The sequence below is a fragment of the Vespa mandarinia genome, chromosome 17, assembly GCF_050613455.1.
Source record: "Vespa mandarinia isolate Hongniang chromosome 17, ASM5061345v1, whole genome shotgun sequence".
Lineage (NCBI taxonomy): Eukaryota > Metazoa > Arthropoda > Insecta > Hymenoptera > Vespidae > Vespa > Vespa mandarinia.
Genome location: NC_140826.1, coordinates 3256028 through 3262500, shown reverse-complemented (window position 1 = coordinate 3262500; position 6473 = coordinate 3256028). Strand labels below are relative to the sequence as shown.

The 6473-nt window shown below is 29.2% G+C and overlaps 1 long non-coding RNA gene across 2 annotated transcripts in view; it reads right to left on the bottom strand.

Moving 5' to 3' along the window:
* The window catches only part of LOC118443516 (uncharacterized), an 11803-nt gene extending 5583 nt beyond the window's left edge, over positions 1-6220 (bottom strand). The window contains exons 1-2 of one of the 2 annotated variants that reach the window (XR_014983164.1): positions 5355-6220; positions 5092-5217 (exon numbers count right to left, since the gene is read on the bottom strand). This is a non-coding gene — a long non-coding RNA (uncharacterized LOC118443516). Of the gene's footprint in view, positions 1-5091; positions 5221-5354 lie in introns of both variants that reach the window. The other variant, XR_014983163.1, reaches the window with a different exon arrangement.
* Positions 6221-6473: the final 253 nt, after the last annotated feature.

Sequence of the window (6473 nt, the reverse complement as noted above, 5' to 3'; positions counted from 1 at the left end):
AGCTTTTTATAAAGGGAACAATGGATGATAACACATTTTTATCCAAGCTTTAATAATATCGAATGATATTAAATTCTAATAAAATAAAAAGTATTCTTAATTGTCTTCCTTCATCTTCACTCTTCTTCAGTATTACATTTTTCATGTATTATCATTTAATTTAATTTTATTTTATATTATAACGATTTACGTTTAATTCCTTTTCAGTTTTATTAGATATCTTTTTTGAAAATTTATAATGTAATATAATTTTTATGTCAGATAATATCATTGTACCAAACAATGGCTTCAATTAATTTCTTTTCTTTATTCTTTTCTTTTCTTTTTTTTTTCTTTGTTTTCATTAAATCATATAATTATTTTAATTAATTACAATATCTAAATCTTTCAAACAAAATCATTGTATAACTTATTTAAAGTGCATTGAAATTTTTTTATATACATATATATTAAAATTTTGTAACTTCTACGTTGAATAAAATGTCACTTAAATTATTACTTAAATAATTTATTAATTTCATTATCTAATTTTAAACAAAAACATATTTACAATAGGTTATGTGTAATTTTGAGGTTAAACAATACGTAATATCCGTATCAGTTCGTTTCAAAGATAATACGAACGATCATTAAATATTATTTATTTTAATATTTTAAATATCCAAACGTTATTAAAAAGAGAAAAATAAATAACATGTAATTATTAATACAATACTTGAAAAGAGACTTATACTTAATTATATATTGGTATAATTGATACCAATTTAAAAAAAAAAAAAAAAAAAAAAAACAACCTAATAAAAAAAAAAGAACTAATAAAAAAAATAATAAATAAATAAAAAAAAATTGTAAAAAGACACATAATAAAAGAGAAAAAGAAATATATCAAAATCGAGTAAGTAAATAAATACTTGCGATCAATTCGTCTCATGAAAAATGTCTCTTCGATGTGCCGAACTCTCGCATTCTGAGTGCCATTGAACTCTCGAAGGAAAGAACGTACGTACGTACGTACATACGTTCATACATACATACCTACGTACGTATATATATATATATATATATATATATATATATAAATATATATATATATGTATGTATGTATTGTACATAGAACGTTTATACGAGGCTCTGGGAAACAGGTTTCGTATCCAGAATTCCTGAATCTGTATCTCTCTTCGTGTAACAGAAAGCGACGGGGCTTAACAAATTGCGACGGTTAACCCATATCGCAGAACTAATTGCAGGGAAGTCTGCCTTTATTAATCAGCCTGGTACAATATATACTATACGTTCGACCAACCGTAAAGTCAAGACGAGAGAAAGAGATACGACGATTTTTCTTTCTTCTTTTTTCTTTTTCCTTTCTTCCTTTTAGTTTTCTTTTGATTTTTATTTATTTATTTATTTTTTTTTTTTCTTCTAATCCATCGAAAACCATTCATTCGCACTATTCAATCGAATTATAATCAATTTCTTCTTATACTCTCTTCAATCTTTCCTTCCCGTTCCTAACCAATAATAAATCATACGGATTATTTCAAATAAATATTTAATCTATCCTTACTTTACAACGTATTGTTTCTATATGGATATATACGATATATGTATGTATGTCGTTTATGCGATCGAAGAATATATATATATATATAAAGAAAGAGTAAAAGAAAGAGTGAGATCAATCATTTTCTTCTATTTTTCTTTCTTCTTTTTTCCTTTTTCTATTGTCACACCTTCTTCTTAATTATTTTTAATTAAAAAGATTTGTCAATAAAATATGAAGAACATTTTCTAACCTCAATTTACTACCAACGTTGGTACGATAGAACCGTTAGTAATTCGTTTAATAGTAAATAGACAAATATTTGCATGAATGTACGTGTGTATATATATATGTATGTGTGTGTCTGTATGTATGTGTGTGTACATATGTATATATATATGTATTTATGTACGTACGTATATATGTATATATCTCTCTGAATAAGAATTCATCAGTCGTCGTCGTTCTCGTCCTCGTCGTCGTCTTCGTCGTCTTCGTTGTTGAAAGAAATTGAGAGAGATAGAGCACAGAGTCGTTCTTTAGAAAGAAACGTTAACTTGAAAATCAAATTCCAAGTGCTACCACGACGACGACAACGACGGCGACGACGACGACAACGAACGATAAAGTATTCCAAGAAGTACGCGACGTCTTCTAATTAATCCCCTCCCCACTCTGTTAACTTCTCCCCACTACTATAACCTCTCATCCTCAACTCTAACCTCTCTCTCCCTTGTCATCCTCCCACTCTCTCTCTCTCTCTATCTCTCTAATACCTCTGTCTCTGTTTCTCTCAAAAGCCGATCACAGTCGCATTCAATGCCAATGATTATCGTATAATCGATGGGATGTTCTTTGAATTGGTTAAAAGGATTTTTCTCATCCCTCATCTCCATCTCATCCCATCACCCTCCATCCTTCATTCGAAAGGATATGAATTTATATACAGGATCAATTCCCCTTTCCAAATTGCGATAAAACGAATGAGAAAGGAAATATCTCCAACGTAATGAGTAACGACGAAATCAATGATCCTTGTTATAACCTATAAAAAATCGTTCGATAACTTCGAGATGATTTCGAGTGTAATAGAATCGATTGATTCTATTGGATATCTCTTATGAAAATGTAAAAAGAAAAATAAATAGGGGAGAGAGAGATAGAGAGATAGAGAGAGAGAGAGAGAGAAAGAGATAAAGAAATGTTTCATCGAACATTTTTGTAAAAAAAAACGAGAAGATATATAACAGATTTTATAATTGATACTCCGAGATATTTCGATTATATCGGAGAATCGGATTCGATGCTTCTATTAATTAAATAAAATGAAAATAATAAATCAAAGAGAGTAAGAGATAATGATAGTGAGAGAAATTTTAATTTATATAATATTTTTAAAATGAATAATAATGATAATAATAATAACAATAATAATAATAAAAAGAATATAATAATCGCACAGATTTACAATTTCAAAAACTACTATGTTATAATCTAAAAATCGTTCGATCCTTCGATATATTTACTTCGAATATATATATATATATATAAATATATATATATTTAATAAATAAATATATATATATTTGTATATATATATATATTTATTAAATTTTTCTAATAATAATAATAATAATTAATTAATTAATTAAAGGGAACGATAAATAAAATGGATTAAAAAAAAAAAAAAAATCGTATCTATAATTGTTCTCCAAAAAATTAAAGGTGAAAGATGAATAAAAAGAAATATAAAAAGAAATTAACTAAACTTAGTATAACCTCAAAAAAAAAATTACAAAAAAAGAAAAAATAATAAATAAATAAATAAAAATAAAAAAAACAATTACTTATTCTTAGATTTTCTCTTTCAAAGGACATCGTATTCGAATACTCTGAAAGAATGTGGAAGCAACGCGTTCCCGTAACTCGACGATTTTTATTTCCCTCACACGTGCATGCACGCGACAGAAAAGAAAGAAAGAAAGAAAAAGAAAGAGAAAGAGAAAGAGAAAGAGAAAGAGAAAGAGACAGAGACAGAGAGAGAGACAGAGAAAGAGAGGAGACAGAGAGAAAGAGAGAAGAAAGAGAGAGAAAGAAAGAAAGAAACGCATGGCTATGTCCGATGCACAAGACAAGAGCAATTCTTTTTCCCATCCAAGAATTCCCTTGAAATAGCGACGATATAACCTTGGTATGTAATAGTGAATACCCCCATTAGCCGTACCATTGTCCTCCATAAAGGATACAACAAAAAAAAAAAAAAAAGAAAAAAAAAAGAAAAGAAAAAAAGAAAAAAAGAAAAAAAAAAGAAAAAGAAGAAGAAACAAAAAGAAAAGGAAAAAAAATTCTTCTCGTACGTACCACCATGAAATTTTTCAAAGAATGACTTAATTACGTCCGGACGTTCAGGTCAAAGGTCATTATATTTATCCTGATTCAATTCAAACGATCAAGAAAATTATTTATTATTAATTATTTGGTAATATTATTATTATTATAGATCATATTTATTAATTGAATAATTTATTAAAAGATAATTATAAAATATATATATATTTTTATATTAAGATAAATAATAATAAATAATAAATACATGATAAGTGGTAATACGATTATCAAAATTCCCGCGCTTTTAATTCCCTCTGAATTTCGAAAATTTATGACCTCTAACCAAAAAAAAAAACCTTCGATACAATTGTAACGATGATTCATAATTCATTGAATGGAATTAATCGATGTGTGATAAAACAATCGTTTTCTATTTTTAAATATTTGCATTTGCAAGAAAAAAAGAAGAAAAAAAAGTAAAAGGCATTGAAAATACTTATAAATATATTAATCTTTATGAATCTTATTATTACCCGATCTTTATATTTTTATTTCTGTAATGTCGAGAGAAAGAGACAATGATGATGACTTTTGATTCGTCGATGAAAAAAGACGAACAAAAAGTCATATATATATATATATATATATATATATAAAATTTCTAGTAATAAATTATATAACAAAATATAATCTTTGAAATGTAATACATAACCTCTTAAAAATTACGATGATAAAATCAAATCCATTTATTAATTATTTCAATGTAAAAACATTCGCAAGTATAAATCTTTACGATAAATTTTTTTTCTATATATGCGATCAATATTTTTTTTTTTCTTTTTTATGTATTTTAAATTTCATTCCATTTTTCTATAAGTTCTTTTATATACATATGTAAAATATTGTGTTCATTTTTCTCTCTCTATATATATATATATATATATTCATATAATTTTTTTTCTCATATATATATATATACATATATTGAAAAAATGTAGGTTTAAAATTCGTTCGAACGAAAGGCACAATCGCGCAAATAAAATATATATGAAACAAAAAATCGTTTACTTTCAAAAATTTCTATGTATAAAATTCGTACGAAATGCGAACGCGTTCGATGATAAAATAAAATAAAGAAAATATAAAAAGAAAAAAAGAAGAAGAAGAAGAAGAAGAAAACGAAGAAGAGGAAGAAAAGGAGAGAAAAAAATTATGCTCACCTCGATCACCAAAATCGGACGACGGATCCACCAAAGAGAATCTTGATCGTTCAACGTAACAGAAGTAGAAACAGTAACGGCAATATCGGCGGCAGCAACAGCAGCCAATCATCGTCGAAGGATTTTCTTCTTGAGAGGAATACGAAAATATACATACACAATACACACACACACACATATATATATATATTATGTATATATGCATATGTGTGTATAAAAAAAAAAAAAAAAGAATAAAAAAAAATCCCTAAGCGATACAATACCGTAGATCGTATCCCCCTTTCCTTTTACTCGTAAACGCGGAACATCATTTCACCGGTTAACAAATTTTTAATGACGAAACGTATCGATATTAAAAATAAATAAAAAAAAGCGACGACAGTAGAAAGGGGAGGAAATGACAAAAAACAAAAAAAAAAGATAAGAAAGATAAAAAGAAAGAAAGATGGAAAGTTGAAACAAGAAAAAGAAGTAGTAGTACTAGAAGAATGAAAAAGGAAACGAAAAAAAAAAAGAAAAAAAAAGAAAGAAAAAATAAATTGAGAAAAAAGAAAAGAAGTGTCCTTTAATGTTGGCGATTTCTCACTCACGATGGAGTACGACGAATGAGAATAGAAAGAAATGAAAGAAGAGATGATAAAGGAGAAGAGGTGGAAGAGTAAAAAGAAAAGTCAGACGAAGGAGAAGAAGAAAAGGAGAAGGAAGAGGAAGAGAAGAAAGAAGAAGAAGAAGAAATAGAATAAATAGAAGAAGAAGAAGAAGAAGAAGAAAGAAGAGAAGAGAAAAGACGGCGTGACATGTCAGTCAGGTGGCAGAGCGCGACAGCGATGTGCGCTATCGTCCTCGTCGCGTTCCTCTGCGTTCTGCGGAAAGATTCACGTTTGTAGGAACTCGCGCGAAATGAAGTAAAAAAGAACGAACGAACGAACGAACGAACGAACGAACGAAGGAGCGAGCGAGCGAGCGAGCGAGCAAGCGAACGTACGTACGAACGTATGAACGCGTACGAACGAACGAACGAACAAACGAACGACGACGACGAACGAACTAGCGCGAACTAGCGCGAACGAGCGAACGAACTCGAAGGAACTTCGTGCCTCGCCGGCTCTGCTACGACCTCGCCGATTGGCGGCCGTCGACTCCCCACTACCATCATTCTCTCTCTCTCTCTCTCTCTATCTCTCTCTTCTCTCTCACTCACTCACTCACTCATACTCGATCCTTGTCTCTCTCTCTCTCTCTATGCGTATATGTTAAAGAAAAGGACGAAGAGAACGTTGATCAGGGCACTGCCTTCGTTCGAATGAAACTGAACCGGAGTTAAGCTCTCGAAGGATTCGGATATGCCTCTGGCTAACTTCTTCTTCGTCTTCTTCATTTTC